The sequence below is a fragment of the Drosophila tropicalis genome, unplaced genomic scaffold (assembly GCF_018151085.1).
Source record: "Drosophila tropicalis isolate 14030-0801.00 unplaced genomic scaffold, ASM1815108v1 contig_859, whole genome shotgun sequence".
NCBI classification, from domain to species: domain Eukaryota; kingdom Metazoa; phylum Arthropoda; class Insecta; order Diptera; family Drosophilidae; genus Drosophila; species Drosophila tropicalis.
This window is the reverse complement of record NW_027173353.1, coordinates 9,152,129-9,175,662: the sequence shown is the minus strand read 5'-3', so window position 1 is coordinate 9,175,662 and position 23,534 is coordinate 9,152,129. Positions and strand designations below refer to the sequence as shown.

The window sequence follows — 23,534 nt, the reverse complement described above, 5'->3', positions numbered from 1 at the left end:
ACACACACGCACACACACAAACGTATGTAGGTGTATGTGTATGCAAATAAAAACAAGGCCACACACACGGCCACATGAAAAAGCTTTAAATGTTTTATAACAAAGCCTGGGGACAAACAAATGCAACAATGTTTTCCCTATCCCTGGCAAATTAAAACTTAAAATTTTCATTGTCATGCCAAAAAGTAGGCAACAGTTTTGCATTGTACCCATATGCTTTTTGTCTCCTTCAATTATTCAAGTCAATTGGCATTTGGGTAAAAGTTAGACATAGAAACTGACAGTGAAAGAGAGAAAGAGAGCGAAAAGCAGGATTTTCATTGCATTTGTGCCAAGTCATTGAGTTGCCATTTTGTGGCTAGAATGGCGAATTTAATGTTATGCCTTTGTAACAATTTCATTTACATAAATCACTCATACGTCAAGGTGTACGCAGCAGACAAGAAGAAAGATATACACAGTAAAGTGAAAGAAAGAGAGCAAAGAGAAAGGGCTTCTGCTTGTGCTGCTACTGCTGCTGCTTGTGACTGGTAACACGCAACAGCATGACATGGCCAAAAAAATTATGATTTATGAAGTTTTCTTAAAAACGCCAAACGAACTGATCCAAAACTGGTTTAAAGGAACATAATAAGAAATCACTATAGACGGGGAAGAAAAAAAAACCCAAGCAAAAGATTTTGGCAAACAGTTTCTTTCATTTAGCTTTCTCTGAAGTTGTCCAAAGTCTAATTAAGGCGATTTTAATGAATCTCATTTTGCTTTATACATATCAATTTGCGTTTCTGTTTGGTTAGTCACAAACTAAACCATCCTGCGCCTCTTTCGCCTTTACCTCCTTCCCAATCGAGGACGTGACCACCACAGAGTTTAGCCTAATATTTTGGGTAACTGTGCAAAAAGTTTCCGCTCTGGGCCAGAGAGGGGAGATCGAAAAAGTTTTTAAGCTTTTTTCGCACTCCCGGCCATGTTTCCAGTTTAATGTTGTTGTTTTTTGTTGCTTTTGTTTATTCGGGTGTAGTTTTACACTTTATTTAGTTTGCCAACACTCGGTGGGTCCTCGGTCCAAATTGTATTTCCCCTCTCAATCTCTCTCTCTCCCTCTTTTACTTTCTTTGTTCGTGTGTGTGTGTGTGTGTGTATTATTTTAATGTGAAAAGTTTAATGAGTATGTAAATATTTATTGTTGTGCAATTTGCAAAAGGAAAAAAGGTAACCGAAATGCTGTACAAACATTTGATTAAGCCAAATATTTACCAATTTGGGCATGTGTGAAAAATAAATGTGGAAAAGGTTTTTCATTTCGTGCATAGAATGACGAACGTTTGGTCGGACGGACAGGCGGGCGGATGCTTGATCCTTTTAAACTGCTGAACTGACAGCAATTGACGTTGCTCTCTGTTACATTTCACATACATTTGGCACTACAATTACAAGACAAAGGCGACACTATTACATTGAGGTTCACGTAAAAGATAAACGCAGGCACAGAGGAAACTTTCAACAAAATAACAAAAGCCACAAAACTCACAAACAATGGCCAAAAGAGTTTCCTTGTCTTTCATATCCCTTTCTCTTGTTTTTTGGAATGAACATTGGACATTGAATTGCACACATTTCCTTACATTTTGTGGTCAGCAAAATTTGTGGCCGAGAAGCATCACACAGAATCCCATACTTTGACAGGGACTCCTGAAAAGAACATCATACATATGTGGAGGTAAACGAAAATTTACATTTGACAGACTTTGCTTCGCATCGGACACTAACAACGCAAATAAAACCGAATGCCAGATATAAACCAACTCGCATAGGAAGTGATAGAGCAGAGTAAGCAAACCTCAAGTTGTTTTCTCAGCTTATTGTTGAAATGAAAGGATACAGATACTGGACACAGATAACTTCAAATGTAATGAAATTTGTGTGTTTTCTGGCCAGATCAGATACACCACTCAGTCTAATCTCGTACTTACATATATGCTTGTTTAACTGCCAGTAGCAGGCACTTCTTAGTATTTTAGCTTTTACTCAGCTTTCCATTTCCAAGTTTGAATGAATTTATTTTCTGTTAAAACAATAAATGAGAAAAATCAGATAGTTTTTATTGCTTACGAGTTATTCTATGTCCTTGTGTAAAGAAAAATTTAATTTTGGTCACAAAACATTAAGAAAAAAAAGTATTTAATTATTTTATTTGTAAAATCTCAATAAATGTTGACTGTAGTTTAGTCGATTTTTTTCGTTCTCTTTCCAATCTGGAAGACTAATTTGTTTTATGGATATTTAAATTGCGTAAATGGAGTAAAACTATGAAAAAACGTACCTCATCGGATCCAATTTAAGCCTACTTCGGGGCTTTCAAAAGGGTATTCAAAATGGCTGAAATGGCTTCTAAACTGTGTTTAATTAACCTAAAAGTAACTCCTTACTCACTGCACTTAGGCGTAGACAGGAACTTAACTTAATCCTTGTAAATATTTTTTGTTTTTTATCACAATATAATATATGTGGGGTTTTATTTACGATATAATTATAGTCTAGGGGGGTTTACATGATAATACGACTTCATAGAGATTACACTATGCTAAATGACAATCGACGTTTGGCTCGGCTCGACTTTGGCGTCCGTCTATGACGCTTCGACTTTTCACGCCCGACTTTGGCGATCGACTTTTAGTGTCCGACTTTGACACACGACTTATAGCACCCGTCTAATGGTACTCGACTTTTAGTGTCCGGCCTTGACACTCGACTTATAGTACCCGTCTATGGTACTCGACTTGACCTTGCATCCGACTATGACGCAAGACCTCAAAACACGTCCGTCTTATTCAACGCACAAAAACCAACTCTCTCGTCGTCGTCTCTCATTCGTTCGTCATCCCTCTTGATCGTCTCTTCTTACACGCTCACGTTCTCTCTTTGATCGTCGTCTCGTCTTCGTGTACAGTGGGATTGATGCACATCGCAAATCCACATCCCACATTCGGCCATTCTGATTACGCATTCGACCCGAATGCTGGGTCATCTTCCTCGTCGTCTCGGTTTAGGCTCCAGGGCTTCATGTACTCTGCACATGTTGACGTCACTTTAGGCCCTTCGCACTTGCCAACTTTTTCGACATCGTATGCGTTGTTGTGCTTCGCCTTCTTAATCTGGTAGGGTCCAAAATATTTCGGTTTTAATTTGAGACCACTCCCAAATTGCGTCCTCTTAATTGCAACCAGGTCGCCAACATCATAAGATCGAGCTTGCTTACGACGTAGGTTGTAGTACTTCTTATTTTCGTCTTGGATCTTGGAGATGTGTGCCTTCGCCTTGGCACGGAGCTCGCTTCTATCGTCTGTAAATATTGCCTTCGTCTCTTGGTTGATAAGATCTCTCAGTTTATGGTCATCGTTGGTCCTCATCTTTACGCCAGTTAGTAACTCAAATGGAGAAGTGTCAATACTTCTGGTGTACGTCGAATTGATAGCCTGCTGAACTTTGCTAACATGTCGATACCACTTCGTCGGATCATCAACGCTTAACTTCGACAGAACAGGAATGATAATCGCATTTAAACGTTCGACTTGGCCATTTACTCTCGGAAGTGCTGTAGTCGTCTTAACGTGTTTGATACCTTCGTTGTCGCAGTACTTCAGAAAATCTTGGGATGTAAAGGCGGAACCCCGATCCGAGATAATAAACGTAGGGTTGCCAAAAATCGTGCTTTGCATCGTCAGCTTCGTAATAACTTCATTGCTAGTCGTCGATTTGGTTGGGTATAACCAGCAGAACTTCGTAAATGCATCTATGACCGCCAGGATATGCTTATAGTCCTTGTGAGTAGACTCGAGAGGACCCAGAAAATCAATATGGTAAGTTAAAAGTGGAATATCATCTTTCTGAAGCGGATGCAACAAGCCTTCTTGCTTGCCAACTTTACGGCTACTGATGATACAAGGAATACAGCATTCGATATATTTTTGGATTTTTTCCTCGAGATGCGGTATGAAGTATTCTCTGCAAATCAAGTCTTTCGTCTTTTTTGCCCCGAAATGTCCTTTGTTATGGGCTTGACCAATAATCTGCTTCTGCATCGCGTTTGGGGCAACAATTAGCTCAACGTCATTGACCAATTTGTACAGGATATCGGCTTTCAGAAAATAATCATCATAAGTTTTCGACTTGTCTTTCAGAACTTCTATAATGGCTCTTATTTTCTCATCTTGTGATTGCGCCTTCTTCATGCCAACGCTGATTCCATAGTCGTTAATTTGCAAAATTGGATATCTGCTAAGCGCGTCGACATGTCTCATACGGTTACCTGAACGGTGTAAAACTTCAAAATCGTATTCTTGAAGAAAAAGTACCCAACGAGCTACCCTGGTACAAAGGCTCTTCTTCTCCAGCGTCTTTGTAAATGCGTCGCAATCCGTGATTAGCTTAAAATGCATGCCCAACAGATAAACTCTAAACTTTTCTAACGCTGTTATGACTGCGAGAATCTCTAATTCATAGCTGCTATACTTTCGCTGTGCGTCTGTGGTTTTTCGACTCATGTAGTATACGGGATGGAGTTCACCGTCGTCTGGACATCTTTGTAGTAAAACTGCTCCAAAACCTTCGATAGATGCATCAGTATGGACTTCCGATTCGTACGACTGGTTGTAGATGCTTAAGACTGGATTCTCAGTTAGTAACTTCTTCAAGATCTGTACTGCATTTTCTTCTTCAGGACCACAGACAAATTTTGATGCATTCTTGGTCAATTCGGTCAGAGGTTTCGCTATACACGCATAGTTTGGAATAAACTTTCTAAAATATCCCGTCAAACCTAAGAAACTTTGAACTTGCTTTACGGTTTGAGGCATTTTAAACTTCGCAACAGCCTCAATTTTATCTGGAGATGGATATATCTTCTTATTCTCGACAATGTGCCCCAAAAATTGTATTCTTTTCTTTAAAAAATGGCACTTCTTCAGGTTTAGCTCTAAACCATACTCTTCGCAGGTTACGATTACCTCTTTTAGATTCTTAACAGCTTCAACTTCATCTCTGGCCAAAATGATAACATCGTCAACGTATGGCAGCGCAATGCCTCTCTTGGATAAATGCCGAAATATTGCATTAACATGTCTTTGGAATACTCCAGGCGAATTAGTAAATCCAAACGGAACCCTCTTGAATTGGTACTGACCACAGTGGGTCACAAACGACGTATACTTTCGACTAGATTCTGCAACTGCCACATGAAAGAATCCGTTCTTCAAATCAATGGTACTAAAAATCGTAGCGTCTTGCAAACGATCCAACTGATCCTCGATGAGCGGCAATGGATAATGGTCACGCACACATACCTTGTTTATTTTGCGAAAATCGACACAGAGCCTGTAGGAATCGTCATGCTTCTTTACAAGTACGACCGGACTTGTGTATTCGGACGTTGACTCTTCAATTATGCCTTCAGCCAACCATTCTTCGATTTTCTCGTTCACGAACTCTGCCTCTTTAAATGCAAGTCTACGGGGTCGCGCAAATATCGGACTGGCATCGTTTAAAATTATTCGCATTTCAACATTGGTCGTCTTTATTGCTACCGGTTGATAATTAGATATCAAATCGAATACCTCTTTTTTTAGCACTTGTGCTTGCACATTCGTCTATATCAAGTTCATCTTTATTATTCGCGACATCAATTTTTAGAATTTTTATTTCATCACTTTCTTTTTCGAATTTTTCTACTCTTACACCATTTCGACTAAATATAATGTCAGCTTGCAAACATAATTCCTCGCCTATGATCATTTCGACATCTAACAATCTAATCGGAACTACATGAAAATCTAACACGAACGTATGGTCGTCAATCAAAATGGAATTCACAAAGTGTCCAATTGGTTTTATCTTATTTGATTCTCCGCCACCGAATCCAATTAGAAACCCGTCAAAACTGCTTAACTCGGGTTGTTTCAAACGTTTATACAAATCTTCGCGAATGATACAAAATTTACTTCCGGTGTCGAACAATGCTTTACACTCAATGTTGTCAATTTTAATAACTTTACAGGTTATTTCTTCTTTCGACTTAAAACTTCTTGTGTTTGGTTCAAATTGACTGTTCATATCTCTTTTATTACAATTTTTAGCTATATGACCAAATCCATTACATTTGTAGCACTTTCTACCTTTCTCTTTATCATCACAATTTTTCGAGTAATGTCCTTTATTTCCACAATTGTAACACACGACATCGTTTTTAACATCTTTATTATTTCTTTTCATCATTTTGTCTTTCACTTTTGCACAGTTCTCGTCGTTTTTATACCCTTGCAGAGGGTATTATAAAATTGGTCAGATGTTTGTAACGCACAGAAGGAGACGTTTCCGACCCCATAAAGTATATATATTCTTGATCAGCATGAGAAGCTAAGTCGATATAGCCATGTCCGTCTGTCCGTCTGTCCGTCTGTCCGTCGGTGCGTACGCGTTTTACTCAGCCATCTTAAGAGCTATCGGGATGAAATTTTTTTTTGGGAGCTTTTTTTTACCCGGGTGAGATAAAGTATGAAAATCTTTGGGATCGGACTACTATATCATATAGCTCTGGAACAAAAATTTTTGCAAAAATTGGAGTATCCCCATGAAATTTACCAATATAATAGAATTTGATATAAAATCTCAGATCCCAAAATTTGACCCTGATCGGATAAATAGAACACAAGTTACAGTCTATATAAATCGGTTCAATCGCTGCCGGCAGCTCTGCTTGCTGCCTACTACGTCATCATCAAATCAACAGAGCACATGCATACACACACAGACGCAACGCTACATAAACTGTATGTGTATGCGTGCGTTGCTTTGCTTAGGGAATGAGGGAAGAAGAAGAACAAATTGTACATAGTATGAAGAGTAAAATTGTTTTGTTTGTATATTAATGAATTGAGTTGCAGAAAACAAATTTTGAACATGTGAAATTATTATTGTCAAGGACTGCAAGGGTATATAAACTTCGGCATAGCCGAATTTAACTTCTTTGATATTTGTATTTACCATTGTCTTTCTTACTTTCTTTTTCACTCATTGTTTTATACTGCTTTAATTTCTCTTTAAACTCATTTAAATTTTTCGCTCCATATAAAATCGACTTATTCTCACTTTTTTCATCAATGCCGTCAATCAGATATTCTATTAATGAATCGTCTTTTATTTGTCCACGTGAAGCTACATCTTTCATTCTGTAAAAGTACTCAAAAACGCACTCATTGTTTTTACGCTTCATTTTCATCAGTTGCTCATGTACGTCTTTACTACTCACGCACGATTTGAATTCACTCAAAAGTGCTTTTTCGAGAGAGTTCCACGAATTTATTCCTCTCTCACTCAAGACAAACAGTTTCGCGATGCCTTTTAACGCCTTCTTCGCGAACAGAAACTTTTGGAAATCGTTCCAACACATCAACGTTGCTTGCTCATTGAATTCGTTAATCCAAACTTCTACTGCAATAGTATTAGTGCCGTCAAAAATACGAATGTTCTCTTCCACGTCACGAAAACTAATGGCAAAACGCGGCGTCATCATTCTATCTCTCTCTTCGTTTATTCTTCTGTACTCATCGTTGTCGTTCTCGCTTGCTCTCTCGTGCGGCCTGTTCCTCCAATTTTTCTCTGTTGCTACGTTCCTCTCTGTAGCTACCGATTCATGATCTGTCTCGTCGTTTATTTCATCATCTACTTCGTCGTCTGATTCGTCTTCGTCTTGTGATGCCAACAAATTGTTCAGCTTCAAATTCATGAAAATATGCAATGCAAGGTCGTCGACACTGTACTTGATTCCCAATACATTGCAAATCGAAACAAGATCACCGTTCGTCAAATTTCGTCGTACATATTCCGCCTTTGCTTCGTACTTTGCGTTCGTTTCATCGAAATCGAAACCAGAAAATTCTCGAATTCTTTTGCGGTTATTTCTATCTCCCTCGCTCTCATAGATAAATTTATGCAATGCTCTGATATTGTCTGCTTTACCCGTTTTCAGAGTATCACTTATTAAATCATTTAAACACGACATAGTTAATTTTTTAATTTCACCACTAGCAGAGCAGGACCGACTTAATACGACACGATTGTTCGAGAAAAAAAAATCACTTTTTTTTTCACTCTTCTCCCGCACGAACGCACAAAAAATGTATGTGAGGTAGTCTCTTGTATCCCGCACTCTTTCTATCACGACAAAATATGTGAGGAAACTCTTTTGTAACCGCTCTAACTTGAATCTATCCCGGATGAGCACCCAAAATATGTGGGGTTTTATTTACGATATAATTATAGTCTAGGGGGTTTACATGATAATACGACTTCATAGAGATTACACTATGCTAAATGACAATCGACGTTTGGCTCGGCTCGACTTTGGCGTCCGTCTATGACGCTTCGACTTTTCACGCCCGACTTTGGCGATCGACTTTTAGTGTCCGACTTTGACACACGACTTATAGCACCCGTCTAATGGTACTCGACTTTTAGTGTCCGGCCTTGACACTCGACTTATAGTACCCGTCTATGGTACTCGACTTGACCTTGCATCCGACTATGACGCAAGACCTCAAAACACGTCCGTCTTATTCAACGCACAAAAACCAACTCTCTCGTCGTCGTCTCTCATTCGTTCGTCATCCCTCTTGATCGTCTCTTCTTACACGCTCACGTTCTCTCTTTGATCGTCGTCTCGTCTTCGTGTACAGTGGGATTGATGCACATCGCAAATCCACATCCCACATATATTGAGATTAACGTTTAGAATATTGGTACTGAGAAAACGAAAAACAAATTGTTTTACAAGCTGCAACAAGTGTAAACTACTTACTAACAGATACTTAAAGTAAAAATAAGTTAAACAAATTGGAATGCAATTAAAAATTTTACAGCTTTCTCTTAGGGAATCCAAAACAGCTTTAATTGCTCAAAGATAAAAATGTAGAAAGGACATATGTACGTGTTGATGTAAGATATATTGCAGTTTATATCCTTTTAGTAACGCCCATGTCTCTAAATTGTAACCATTATCCGTTGACTCTTGCCCATTTGCGAGCCATTTCCGAAACTTGAACAAGGAGCAAACTTTAGTTGCTCACTTACAGGCAACTCCGACACAGTTTGCCACAATAAACATTGACATGCACTTAAAAACTTTGTCGACAACTGCATAAATAAACCACGAAAAACTGCCTTAAACTACACGGTCCTCGTCCTGCAGCCCTCGTTCACTTTGGTTAATACCCAAAAAATCAGAAGCAGACATTAGCCACAAGATTTACGACTAACATTTGGTGGTGTCTGGGCGTGTGTTGGGGGTTCGTGCGAGTGTGTGGATGCAATTTAGCCACATTTCGTAAAACGGCTGCAAATTACAATTTACGAGACAAACAAAGGAAAGAAAGCAACAAGAATATTTCATCTGATAGGCACCTGAACACAAAATAAGTTTATTGGCTACTAAAAGTTGTCGTCATGGAGATCATAAACCGTGCAGTGAAACGTGATCATGAAATTGTCGCGGAAGGCTACAAAAGTTTGCATAATTCAGTTAAAAGCAAAGCCAAAGCGCTAAAGAGGTGCTTTGAGGCATGCCACACGGCGTATACGTAATGCGTAATTTGCCCTGCGTTGGGTTGCAACTTGTTGCCTTCTGCTAATACAGTGGCTTGGCCTTTTATGTTAAAGAAACATTGGCAATGCAATTAAGTCTCCCTGCAATTTGGTCAGTAATTGAATTGCATGTAACCAGGCAGCAACAGCCATAACAAACAATTGCATTATTATGTAGCCACAGGGCAACAAACCGTTGCTATGTGGGTGTAAGTGGGTGGGTGGTTGTTTGGCTGCGTGGGTTGATGGTTGTGCGCATAATGCGGAATATTAACAAAAAGTTTTTAATGCTTGGTCAAGCTGACTGGACTTAGGTAAATCATACATTTTTAATGGGCCATTTTCCAGGTAGGCAACAAAATAAAAACACATTAATTGGTTTATGTCCTTTTCTCTCTCTGTTTTCCTTTTTTGTTGGACCTAATTATCATGGCCAAAGGGCGAATTTTGTGGATTACAATTAAAATGAAGGGCAAGTAAAACTTTTACGAGATATAAATATTAAATATTTGCCTTTTGAATGTTTCTCGAATCTCTTCTTTGCTGTCTTTTTCGTACGACTTTAATTTAAGCTCTTACCTTTTGGCCAAATGTCTGCAGGTGTCGAAATCAACAGCTATCCCAGTCGAACGACTGCAACAGACCAAAAATTTGCAATAGAATTTGCATAGAACTTGACTTTCTGATGGCAAGGTAAACTCGGGCCGAGAGCCGTTCCACTTACAACATATTTGCTTATGCATCATCAACTATTCATTCAGAAGGCTTATAGGCTTAAGCCAAAGTCACAGTGTGACAAAAAAGCTTAAGTAATTAGTGCAAATAAATTTAAGATATCATTTAGGTATTCAAAAAAACAAATGGAAACATTAAACTAAAATGCTGCAAAATTATTTATGATAGGGGATTAATTGGACTTTTTAAATGTTCGCAAATATCGTTTTCTAAATCTTTTGTTCTTTCATTTATTAGTCACTTCAATTAGTTGTCTCATATGTAACAACATTTTGTTCGACCATTTTATTTGATGTCCCTAGTTTTTGGGCAACAATGTGTGAATTTATCACATGGAACTGTCAGCATTTATTTGGTATTTACTCAACGAAAATTTGTTAGGCTCTTGGATAATTTTTATTGACATTCAAGTCAACCTTATGGGAAAGAGCAAAGAGGATTGTGTAAATGTGTATATATGGATTGGTCTGGGATTTTGGATTTTGCTTTTGAACTGCATGCGAAATTTCATTTAATTTGATTGGACTCTGATGTGTATTGGCATAAATAATTGAATTTGCAGTACTTTGTGTGTGTGTGTGCTTGCAAGAAGTGTGTGTTTGACTAATTAGTTTATGTTGCTGTTTGCCTTTGGCATTGAATTTGTGATTAGCAAGCTGGATGAGAGGAAATGCTGTAACTGAAAACTGAATCGACATGTTGACAGGTTGATAATTATCTTGAAATTGCCAAAAGGTTGACTTCCACCCACGATATTTTTTTATGTTTTGTTATTATTTTTTTTCAGGTGTCCAAGTGCAAAATCAGCCTGTCATGTGGAAATCTGTGTGAAAAGTGCAAAAAGCATAAAAGTCTAGGACGAAGGGCGAGGAAGCAGAACTACAACGAGCAAATTGTCAAGTGAGCGCGACAATACTCATACACACGCAACTTATCCGCACCCAAACACACACACACACACACAGACGTGGAAGTAAAAAGCTGGCAATGAAATGAATAATGTATGCGTTGGTAGCAGCCTCCTCCTCTCTCTCTCTCTTCCTTGTTCTCGCTCTCTCTCACTGTCACCACACCTCACGCTTTTATGCACAAATTACCTGTCACTTGTGCTTATGTATGCGTGTGAACGTGTGTGTGCGTATATATATATATGGCACTGCAGCCACCCACTCATACATCTATATATTCGTTCTACATATGGCTGAAACCTTCTGTTTTTCATTTTTTTTTTTTTTTTTTTTTGGTTGGTTTTTCGAAGGTGCAAAACGCGGGGACCAGGACCAACACTTGTGGCAGCTGCTGTCCCATAAATCTGCACCTAGGAAAGTGGCTAAATTTATGGTCCATACTTGCTTCCTCATCCTCTTTGTTTCTATGGGCATGCAAACGCTTAATTAACACGCAATCATCTCTAGCCGTCTCTCCTTATTGCCTTCTCTCTGTCTCGTTAGCCCCTCTAAACAGAATGAAAATCTTTATAAATACAAGCCAATTAAGTTGGCTGTCAATTGATATGAGAAATATACCTACTATATTTTGCCACGATTAGTTTGCATCTCATTTCATATATATTTGTATATATGCGTGAGTGGCTGTGTGTGTGTGTGTGTGTGTGTGTGTGTGGCAAGTAGACCCTAGACTAGCTGAGGCTTTAAGTGGTGCTTTGCTGACGCCATAAATAACACTCAAGTTGGCCAATGGACTTAATCAACTTAATCATTGACAGCTGCCATGGTAAACTAACACCTGGCCGCACATTTGGTTAAGACCAGGAGCGTAATCAAGAGAGGGTAAGTACCTCATAAGAAAACACAACTTGAGTGACAGGTTTCTGTGAGCAATATTTATAATATTTGCTTTGATTTCGAAGGTTTTTCCTCCCAAGATTAATCCAAAGCAAAATAGTTTTGATACGCCCCTGTCTGGGCATTTGTGTTTTGTTTATTGCGGCCACCTGATGCCGATAAGCAGAGAGTGGCTCTCTCTTGATACACAAATATTGAATATAACGCACACTTAACTAGCTAACTCTGGCCCCATCTAGTATTAGAGCCGACATGTAAATTGATTAAATCTAGGCACACGTTTAAAGTCATAGAAAACTTTCCTTTCTTGAATTATATTTAGCAACTGTTTACTGCTTTGTTATGTTTTGGACTTTGAACTTTGTCAATTCATTTATTCAGACTAGAAAAAGGAGAGGAGAGAAAACTATTTTTTAATTTGCTTAACATATCAAAGGAACTCTTTCCTGGTATTTCTTTTGTTATGAATTTCCATTTAGTAGCCCCGATGCGTATGCAACAGTTTTTATGCAACTTTATGCTGCCTGCTGCAAAAAATTGCATAATTCAATTAAAAGTTGACAATGTAAGCAGCATTGGGGGCGGCCAGTAGAGGAAGGAATGGGGAAGCAAGGAATTTGCCTGCAAAATGTCAATGAAGAAAATTTAATTAAATGTTACGCATACGCCGTGTGGCAACGATAAATGAAAGAAAAACTTGTTCTACAAGCGAAGCGCTGAACAAATATGAATGAATATTAATGATTTAACGCCCGAAGGAGGAAGAGGCCTATATAAATCAGATATTACGAATGAATGTAATTAATTATGCAAACAATTATATGGCCAAAGAACCCAAAGAACCCAGGCTGAAATGTGGCACGTGCCACGTTTACCTAATGGTATTCCTATTGTTGACAAATTAATGAGAGCCTTGAAGCCTTAGCTAGCAATTGAATGCAAATCATTTATATTTATCATCGCTGGTCGGTCAATGGCCCATCATGATTAATTCCGTTGACCTTTTTGTGTTTTTGTTTGTGATTGAAAGATTGAGACTGAGATTGGAATTGTGTATAAGGTTTCTGTCATAGACACATCACCTCAATGTGCTGCTGATGCTGATCCCCAATTCAATTCGGCTAAAAGCAACGAAAATCCCTTGAAAAATTAGCAAAACACGAAAGAGCAGACAAAAAAACTTTTGCTATATGCCAACGAAAAAATAGAAACTTCAGCACAAAAACTGACGACAACTTTTCCCTTGCTTTTTGCTTTTTTCTCCTTTCTTGTTGTCCTTGGAACCTGGGGCATAATGAAAGAGTCTGGTTGCAGCAATTGGAAATAAGCCAACAAGAATTTTAATAGCAAAAAATTGTTATAAATGCAATCAGCCAAGTGACAGCGGAAAGTTTATGGCTAAATGAGGAGCCAGTAAGAAGAGGAGTTTTGTGGAGTGGAGAGGGGTGCGGAGAATAAAGGAAGGACAATCGACTATTTGAAGACCTAACAGGCAATTGCCAAACGCTTCGTTGGCTATCAGTTCAATAGCAAAACTGAAATATGCACATAAAGTCGATGGAAAATTGGAAAAATTTACCATGAAAATTGTTGCTCAATTTTTTGACTTTTTTTCCCCTTCTTTTATGGCTAACGGAAGTATGGAAAAACATGTAAAAAGGTACGATAGAAAAAATACTTAAATTTGAATATTTTTATACTCTTTCAACAAGAATATTAAAACGGAAAAAGTTATTATAGTTATTAAAGAAATGGCTTTAAGGGGCTAAAATAGCTGTTTAATTTACCTTTTTAATTCTTGCCCATGACCTCCTTGTTGATAAAGTTGTCATACCCGTTTGCAATCTATTTAAATGCAAAGTTTTATCTTGGCAAGGTATGCGTTATTTTTTGGTTTTGTATGTAGCTTTTGACTTTGATAAACCTGGCAAACAGAAAACGGAAGCAATTATATATTCGATTTTTGCTTGTCTATGCTGTCTTCAACAGTCTCACCTTGAATAGACGCCATTTGCACTTGTCGTCAACTGTTTTCACCAGCTCTTTATGATAAAGGGGCCTCATCATAGTCATCATAGCCACCATTGGTGTTATCATAAAGAGAGAAACTGCAAACGATACAAAAGTGAAGGCAAAAGGCAAACTTTGACCTTGTCCACTTACTCTGTCTCTTCTTCCAGCACAGTTCACATGGCAAATTATAACAGTCTGCCAATTTGACAAGCATATCAATTGAATTTGTTGTTTTTTCCTTTTGCTTCGTAGGAATCGCCCAACTTGATTGACCCCATAGATAAAATTACATTCACTTTCAGACAGCATGCGAATAAATGTATGTAGGTATATATAAATTGTATTTATTGTTATTAGAAGAATACAATTTCCTATCACACTGATACATATACACACATATAGATGTATATATCCATACTTATATTCCATGTTGAATGTTTATGAAGACGAAAATGCTGATGATGATGCGGCTAATTGGATGGCAATTGCTGATCCCATTGTGATGAGGAGTCAAACGGTTTTATTGTGATAATTTCTCAACTGAATTTCCTTTCTACTTGTCTTGAAAACCAAAAACAATAACAACTACAACAACTGATTTGAAGTCAGTTAATAAGGCTATAATAAGTAGACTTTAAGTCAAGTTAGTTGACAAGTTTCTTCTCTTAAGTTTCAACTATTTATCTCTTAACTAGCACGTTCTCTTAAGTATAGGAATATAGGGATATTTTTTGAATATGGCTGCGAATTATGTTATTTATGAATGAAACATTTCAGACTTGTAATTCGGCGGCCTATGCCAAACTTTATGTGCAAATTACCATTTCCATCATAAATCAAAGTAGATACTTTCAGTAGGTGGCAACAAGTTGTTGTTTGACTTTAAGAAAAATGTTTTACTCAATTTTCTGTTTTATTTTTCTTCACAATTGCCAAATATCAACAAAACTGAACGTGAGCGAAAGAAAAGTATTTACACAACTCGTCAGCATATATTAGCTTTTCTTAAAGACAATTTTAAACAAAAATAAAAAATAAAAGAAATTCCTTCCCTCTTTTTCTCTAAGCGTTCTCTTCACTTAGTTGGCGTTTACTTTTATGTCTTGTACAGTTGCAGCTGTTGGAGGTAGTAAATTATTGAGGCGTGTGGGACGTGCACAAATTTGACAACATGGAAAAAAGAGCAAATAGCGAATATGAACAAAAGAAAATTTGTTCACGTTCACCCCTTTTTATCGCCTTGCACGACATGGCGTATACGCAATTACGCATAAGGGACATAGGCCCACACTCTGTTACAGCACTCCCCACACACACAAACATTAAATGCTGCTGTTGCTGCTGCTGCTGACCACCGTCTAGTCGAGTGAGTGCAAATTAAATGTCAACAATGCCATTGGACCAAACAATTATTATTAAGCCTAATAATGAATGACCAAGCAAGCGACGGACAAATAGTGAGGTAAGTGGACTGGGTTTAGCGGTAGGGAAAAACGAGTCGTAAAAATTCCACAATGCTGATTTTAATATAGCTTTAATGGTGGCCATAAAAAAGCAACGAGTTGATGATGTCCACCAACATGTCACACTTTATATTCCAATGTAAGAGTTCATTTTAGTTAAAGGTGCAAACAGCATCGAAACAACAATACTCTAGGATTGTCCCTCATGCTCATTTATTTGATAATTTAACAACTTTATAGTTGTCTTGATCAGTTTGGGAGGCTGTTGATCGTTTTCGCCCAATCAATCTAGTGCAATGGTGAAAAAAAAAGCGAGTGATGGTCTCAAAGTCAAAATAGAATCTGAAACTCGAATGTTTCGATTATTAAAATGTTTCCTTCATTTCGCTAAAGCTTAACAAAAGAAGTTAATATAAAATTACCTGATGAATGAAGTTAAATCATTATTTTGTTTTGTTAATTTAAACTCTAACTTTCTCTATGATCAGCATACCCTATTTTGTGGGGTAAAGAGATTAATTTTATTTGAATTTATTAAATTGAAATGGGAGTGTTAATTGAAATCCTTAAACATTGGCCATTCCAAATGGAATAGAGTTTCATTATCATCATCATCATCATCATCACCATCATCACCATTATTCGGTTGGGATAAACTCTCGAAATATTCATAAATTTATAGTGGGCAATGTGAAAGTCATTTAAAAAGTAATAAAAGTTTGCCAATAATAAAGTCCGAGACGGGTAAATAAACTGGTCAAGGTGAAATGAATATAATTTTGTATTTTTTTTTCTGCTGCACATTAAAGCTTAAGCGAAACTTTATTATATTTTTATATCCAATATCTGATTTGGCCATTATCAAAGCTCTCTGACATGTTAAGTTTTTAAAGGAAACTCGAAATGAGTTATGTGCCTGGCATGCAAACGAGTAAGAAGAGATGATTTCGAGCTGGAGGTGAGAAAAAGTTTTGGCTTGAGGATAAGAGGTGGAACTTTTGTTGGTATCCTGTGGTTGTGGATGTGTGTGTGTGTCTGTATCTCCTGTTGGCCAGGAAGTGTAAACATGTGGACAGGTGTTGAAACAAAACTGAACTAAAGTAACCTGCCGGCCAAGTTTTTTTTTTTTTTTTGTTTTCTGTGGCAGGCAAATGGCTTGCCAATTTAATTAGTACGCCGTCTTTTCGTGTTGTTGCCACAAACATACAAACAGCCCGCCGTAAACAGATTTCAATTTATTTAAGCGAATTGTGTTAGAAAACACCTGAAAAGACTGAAAAAAGCACACATTTTCAGTGGCCCGAACCTGATTGAAGTCATTGGGAAAATTGGAATGAAATGTAATCAAGCAGATGGTTGCCATTTGCTTTATTTTCGTTCCTTTTCAACTTCGACGACTTTGTCTTTTCCTTGTTGTTGGTCCTGGCTCTTTTCCTTTTTTGCCCTGGATTTTTCCTGGTTGCTTTGTCTCAGGCGTTTTGGTTAAGCACTTTTGGTTAGCCGCAGCTGCAAAATTAAAGCGATTTTCATACAATTTTTCTTACCTTTTGTCGAATGAGCTGAAAAGTTTGCGGCGTGCGGCTTGCGGCTTTTAATGGGCTTTCCTCATTGCTTTTGCCCTCATACAAAAATTAAATTTCTTCACTTTCTCCGCTTTGACAACCAACCGCTTTGACGCCCCACACTCTATATCATACAAAAACACACACAAAACACACGCATCCACAAGAAGTTGTCACATTGTTGTTTGTCAGGCACTGGGGTTTTAGCCAACAAAAAATATTTTCTTTGACCTGTGTAAACTTTTTGGGCATAGCTGAGGTCCAGCCAAAGGGTCAGTTGGCTTTTCAAAGGATTCGTGCTACAAAAAAAAGTTAAGCAATAAAATATTTGGCAGAAAATAGAAGAGGAAAGCAAATTAAAAGGCATAAAAAGGAATATGTCAAGGATCAGGAGTTTAAGTATGGATAAATGAAAGTGAGGTTTTAAAATTTTTTATATGCCACAAACTGGAGACTGAAGCGGAAATTGTGGTATGCCTGGACAAAGATTGGCTTAAAACTAACTTCAGGTTGAGGTTACAAAAAGTAACACGAATAAAAAGTTGAGGCAAGGATGGGATAGAGTTTAATTGAACTAAGTTACAATTTTTGAGTTAGAGTAAGATTTTTCTGTGTGCATAGGAAGAAGGATTAAAGATACAGTAAGCTGTGGCCAGTTTGCTTTCAATTTAGTATGTTCCCTAGAAGTGGTCATGCATAAATAATTTCCTGTTATTTTCAAGCTTTTAAGTCTTAAATAGAACCTTAACCTTAACTGAACTCACTCGGATAAAACAACCCAGAAAGCTCAAATTGTAGAAAAGCTCAATAAAATTTTATTTGGATTGTAACTAGACTAGTAACTATTACAATTTCCACGCAAAGCTAAGCAGATTTAAATTAACTATAAAAAGCTTAAGCCACAGGATAATCATAAATCATTATGCAAATAATTTATTGAACAGTAACAAGGTCATAAGTAAACCCAATAGTTTAAGTCAATTTAAGCCAAAACACAAAGAAAACTATAGATGTAAGAAATTTTATACTTTTGAGATCGGCTTACTCCAACGATGTTCTGTTTTTTTGGGATTCCCAAGTAATTATTAATGACTTGATGGCTTAAAGTAAGTAAACCGTTTTTCGGGGTTGACTTAACAAATTGCCAGTCATGTTGAGCGGACAAATGTAAATACTGTCTATACCTTTGTTCAATAGATTGAAGGGAACGCTGTGAACTTCTCATAATTAAATTCCTATTAACTGCACGAGGGAAGCCGCATAATGGGAGTCCTTTTATAATGGCTCGACAGGGCCAATGAAATGTGAAAAGAAAAAATTCAAGCAAACTCTTGATGACAATGACAATCAAATTATAAACATAATGGCAGTTATAAGGCACAGAACCGCAGGGGAAAATGGAAGCACGGCTCGGTGGGAAGAGAATTCATTCATAAATTGATTTGCGGTGGAGGAACTCCAGGCACGTGTGTACTTGAAAGCTTTCAACACAGCCTATTGAATGCTAGACTCTAAGTAGAGTGAATAGAAAATCAGAGGTTTAGTTTTAGTTCAAAAGTTGAGATTTTTATTTATGATATGGATTATATGTTAACTTGCAAAATGGCAATTCATTTGGTATGACCTTGAACAAATAATCGGCTGCTCTGCTAACTTAGTTGTAAAGCAATCAATTACTTAATAATCCGCCAAGTCAAAACTTTGCATAAACAACTACTACAAGGGCAAGGAGACAAAGAGAGGAAGAGTAAAAGCCGCCCGGCAAAATTGGTCAAATGGAGCAATAACAAAAATCAGCTGTTTAACGAGGTAATTTTTTGGCCATCTCTCTCTTTCTCGCCGTTTTTAAAACACGCTCTCTTTGAGTCTCTCTCGGAAAGCTCGCCATGAAGCGGGTCAACGCTGCGTATGCGTTACATTTCACTTTCGTTGCCGACAAAGGCGAAAGCGAAGGATAACAGAACGACAACGGCAATGGTAACGGTAACGGCTGCTGCGACTCAAGTCAAGTTCGTTTCAATTTCATTTTCAGTTCCCGTGCAAATACCGAAGCGTTTGGTTGCTTGTCTTCTCCCATGTTAGATGCTGTCCCTACGACAATTGCTCATCCAACAAATATTGGTCTCCAAAAAATCGTGCGCGCTTTTCGATTTCGATTTCTGCTATCTGGTTAATGCCTAGCCGAATTGTGCAAGAGTGGACCAAGTCTTTAATGCCGTCGGTTTATTTGTGTGCGTGTGTGGATGTCTATGTGCTCGCCCAGTGTGTTTAAGGCTTTAACATTTTGCAGACTTGGCGTGCGTGCAAGCGTAAGATTTTTATGAATGAACTCAAGCAGCGTCGGCAGCGGCTCCCTTCGGTGTGATGTGAATGTGGCTGTGGCTGGGGATATGGATTTGGTCGGGGATACGACTGTGGATTGTGTGGTCTAAAAAAGGCCAGGCGTGCCAGGCATATCAATAGAATTTCCCCATTACCATTCACTTTCGCTTCGTTTCTGTGTTAATGAGCCTGCCTACATATGTATGTACAAACACGCACACATACTTATTTTGTTTGCCTTTGGGTAAAAAAAAACTGATTAGCGCACAGAAATATATGTTAAACACTTACTGAATTTAAGTTCTCCAAGTCGAATTAAAAATCTCTTACTCTTGAAGTCTATTCAATAGATTGTCCGTCAAAACACAAGAACACAGAAGCTGATAAAATATTATTGAGGTTTTTAGGTTGAAATTTAGTTTCTTTCCGAGAAAGAAAACAAAAGAATAGTTTCAACAAACAGGAAAATTCTTAAATTCAAATTCAGTTTAAAATCATTATGCAACTAATTCAATTAAGTTGTTCCTTTAAAAGTTATCAGTTTAAAAATAGAAAATTAATTTTTCAAAAACAGAAGGGCTTCAAGTTTTCAGGAGCTTCACAAACTCACACACTGGCATTGTGGGCAGATCAAATTGAGCACCTACCTCCGGCACCTAGGATAAAAGTATTGCTTACTTCTATATAAACATCAACCACATGTCGACCGCAACAAGCGTCGCCATGGCCGCCATTAAAAGAAGACACAAGTCAGCCAACTGACGCCTGCTTACATTACGCGTAAAGCATACCAAATTACCGCCAACGAGCAGCCACATCAACATCACATCGACAACTCCAGCCTTTGGGGGCCTGACCCAGCCCTCAGGGCTTAGGCCTCACACTTGGGCTCAGCTTAATTGCCGAATATTTGTGAGCTTTTAAAAATGTTTCGTGTGGGTCGATTTTTCATTTTTCTCGTTTACGTGCAGGCATGAAATTTAAGACAATTTGATGATGATGATCGTGATGATGAGAAGGAGAACTCAGTAGGGGCTCCTTGCTTGTTTCTACAGTTACCAAAGCCTAAATACAAGTCAAAGTCAAATGGTCGAAGCGATTTAATTGCCTCAGGCCGAAAGGATTTCCTGCTGTCGAAGAGTGTGTAGTGAGTCGTCTCTCACTCCCCTCACTCTCTCTTTATCTCTGTCCCATGTATGTGCGTGTGGACGTTAAAGTAAAGTGTGCGCGTGTTGCAGACAGACCAAAGGACCTCAAGTAGGCTCAATCTCGGAGGCCAGACAAATCGACAGACGTCAAATCGGCTTACTGGCCACACAGCAGCATAAGACAGGCGGTTTTCTCACTCTCCGTGCGTCCCATTGGCATTTGTCTACATGTGCGTGTCTGGCCTGATGGCAACATCAAGCAGTGCCCCGGTAAGTAGGCTATACGAATCTATACACAACATGTGTTACTCATACGCCCTGTTGTCAAAAGCGATTTCCCTCTCTCTCTGTCTCTCTCACATTGTCTTTTTAAACTGACAATTTTTGCAACATATTGAAGATTTGGTGACGTAAATCACTTACTTTTTACCCAAATAAACTCCCTTATCAACTGATAAGACGAACAAATTGATATTGAAATAAAATGTAAGGAAAGAATAAAGAATAAGAACACCAACTGCAAAAGGGAGACATGCGCCAAATGAAGCGACAAAGTCACACAAAAGTCGTCCAGAGACAAATTTTTTAACAAACAACAAATGTGACAACCCCAAGAGAAGCTCAGCTAAGAGTTGAGTGTGGCAACAACAAGCAGGCAAAACGAATACAAGAGCATTGTGTGAAAAATGTGACAAACTAAGTGGAAAGGTTAATAGAATACTTTTTTACTGTCTTCTCTTTTGGTCTATATGTATGTTTCTCATTTCTCCACTCTCTGTTCTCAATCTGTGGCTGTGTGAATGTGTTTGTGTATGACAGACTAACAATTTGCATGCCACTTGGCAGTTAATAATGAATGAGAAAAGGACTCTAAGAGTGAGACTCAGTGGACAAGTGATTGAAAGAAAATAACTAGCCTTCAAATGGCCTGACAAACTCTACTAAGTTTCAATGTCGAATGACAGCTATGACTTTAGTTAGTCACATACATGGTTTGTTTAGTAAGTATACTTGTAGAAGCCAATGGCTAAATTACCATAAATATTCAATTCTCGAACGAAACTTAAGCCATTCCAATTCATTTCAAGCTTTGTACTCTTTAAACTAACGAAACTGTCAAACCCAAAAACTTGAACTATTTAATTCTCTAGTCGAAATCCTCTCGCCCACGGGCACAAGGCGAATTCGCACAACTAAACTTTTTGGTTGTTTGTCGTATCTATTCCAAACTTTGCAGCTTGTCACATACAAGGCATAAATCTACAAGCGCACACACGCTCACACGCAGCAGCAGAGAGTTGAAGCGAAAGAGCAAGAGAGCCTATCAACATGCAACAGCGACAAAGTTTTTTGGGTGGCTAAACCATTTTCGGGGTTTCTTTTTGTTTTCTCCTTTCGTTTTTTGCCACTTTCGAAGTCAAATTCCTTTAGAGGAACCTGTCAAAAAGTCAAGTGAAACATTTTGTTATTTTCTACGACCTCTTACAACTTCCGCACAGAGAGTTTTACTTGAGTTTCATGTTATAGGACATATGCTTGACGTGGTTTCCATTACACCAAACATATGAGAAATGGCAGACTTTCGCTTGTCATTAGACACAAAATGAACAAACAATCAATGCCTCATTGTTTACTTTCTTTTACAATTCAGCTTTTGTTCTTACTCTGTATATCTAAACAAATGTATGTCCAAAGCTTTTCACAGAAAATGTTAATCAAATGTGTCATGGGATACATGCAAAACAATGGACCATCTGCCAATATACATATACATATATATGTATGTGAGTGTACATATGCGTGTGTTGGTATATGTGGGTGGGTGCATTGTTTGCGAGTGTTAAGTAGATTTATGTCAGTCTATTATGCTCATTCAAAGCATTCAAGGGGGTTACCCCAATTAAGGAATATCTCAATCCTTGCAGCATCACATACATTTTTTGGGTCCAGTTCTGATGACCCCTTTTTCAAAATGGCATCCACTTAACAACAAAGAAAAGGATGAAAAAAAGGTAAAATGCTTTTAAAACTCAACCGAATAATAAAAAATAGTAATGAATTTTATCACAACCATATGAAGAGAGCTAAAATACGCTTTAAAGGAATTGGCCCTCAAAAGTATGCTTTACAAATTCAAGTATCACTGCGAAATAGAGTGAGATAATACTTTAATAGACTGAAATAACTTTCTACCACATAAAAACTATTTTAAAGCACAAAAGAGAGTGCTCTAATTAAGGAGTACAAGTATTTAATAAATGATAAGGTGATCAGTCATTATATCTGATCAACATGAGCTCTTTACAAAAGGAAGTCTTAATCAGTATAACCTTTTAGTTTATTAAAATGGACTGAAATAGGGTATTAAAACTTCGTTCAGGTCTTCCTTTATGATTTTAAGACCCGAATCCAAAAAATAAATCCCATCCTTTGGCAATCTGAAAGGAAACTCATTGCTCAAATCAAAAACCCTTGGAATGTTAATGAAATGAAATGGTGGGCGTGGCACCTCTCCCTTCGTTTCTTTTCTGTTTTCTTGTTTTTTTTTTTTTTTGTATTCAGCTTGACTTGCTTTTCATTTGACCTAAGCAGATTTTCGCACAAAAATTATGTTAATTTATGATGCTTATTTTCTTTTCCTTTGGCCACAATATTTTCTGCTCTCCTTTGGCATTTTGCAAGAATTTTCTTAATTATTTCTTTGGGACTTTTAACCCAAACCTTTTAAAAAATAAAACGAAACAAAAACAAAATGAAACCAAAAGCTGGCAATATGCGTGAGGTTTTTGTTAAAATTGTTTTAAATTTTGTATGCCTTCGTTTTGTGTGTTGCTTAAATATTTATCTGTGTGT

General features: G+C 37.7%; 1 protein-coding gene across 1 annotated transcript in view; it reads left to right on the top strand.

The window, feature by feature from the left end:
• Positions 1 to 20,673: 20,673 nt before the first annotated feature.
• Positions 20,674 to 23,534, top strand: part of LOC137582233 (uncharacterized) — a 54,256-nt gene continuing 51,395 nt past the window's right edge. The window contains exon 1 of the mRNA XM_068296695.1: positions 20,674 to 20,951. The gene's annotated coding sequence lies outside the window, so the exon portion shown is untranslated. The remainder of the gene's footprint in view (positions 20,952 to 23,534) is intronic.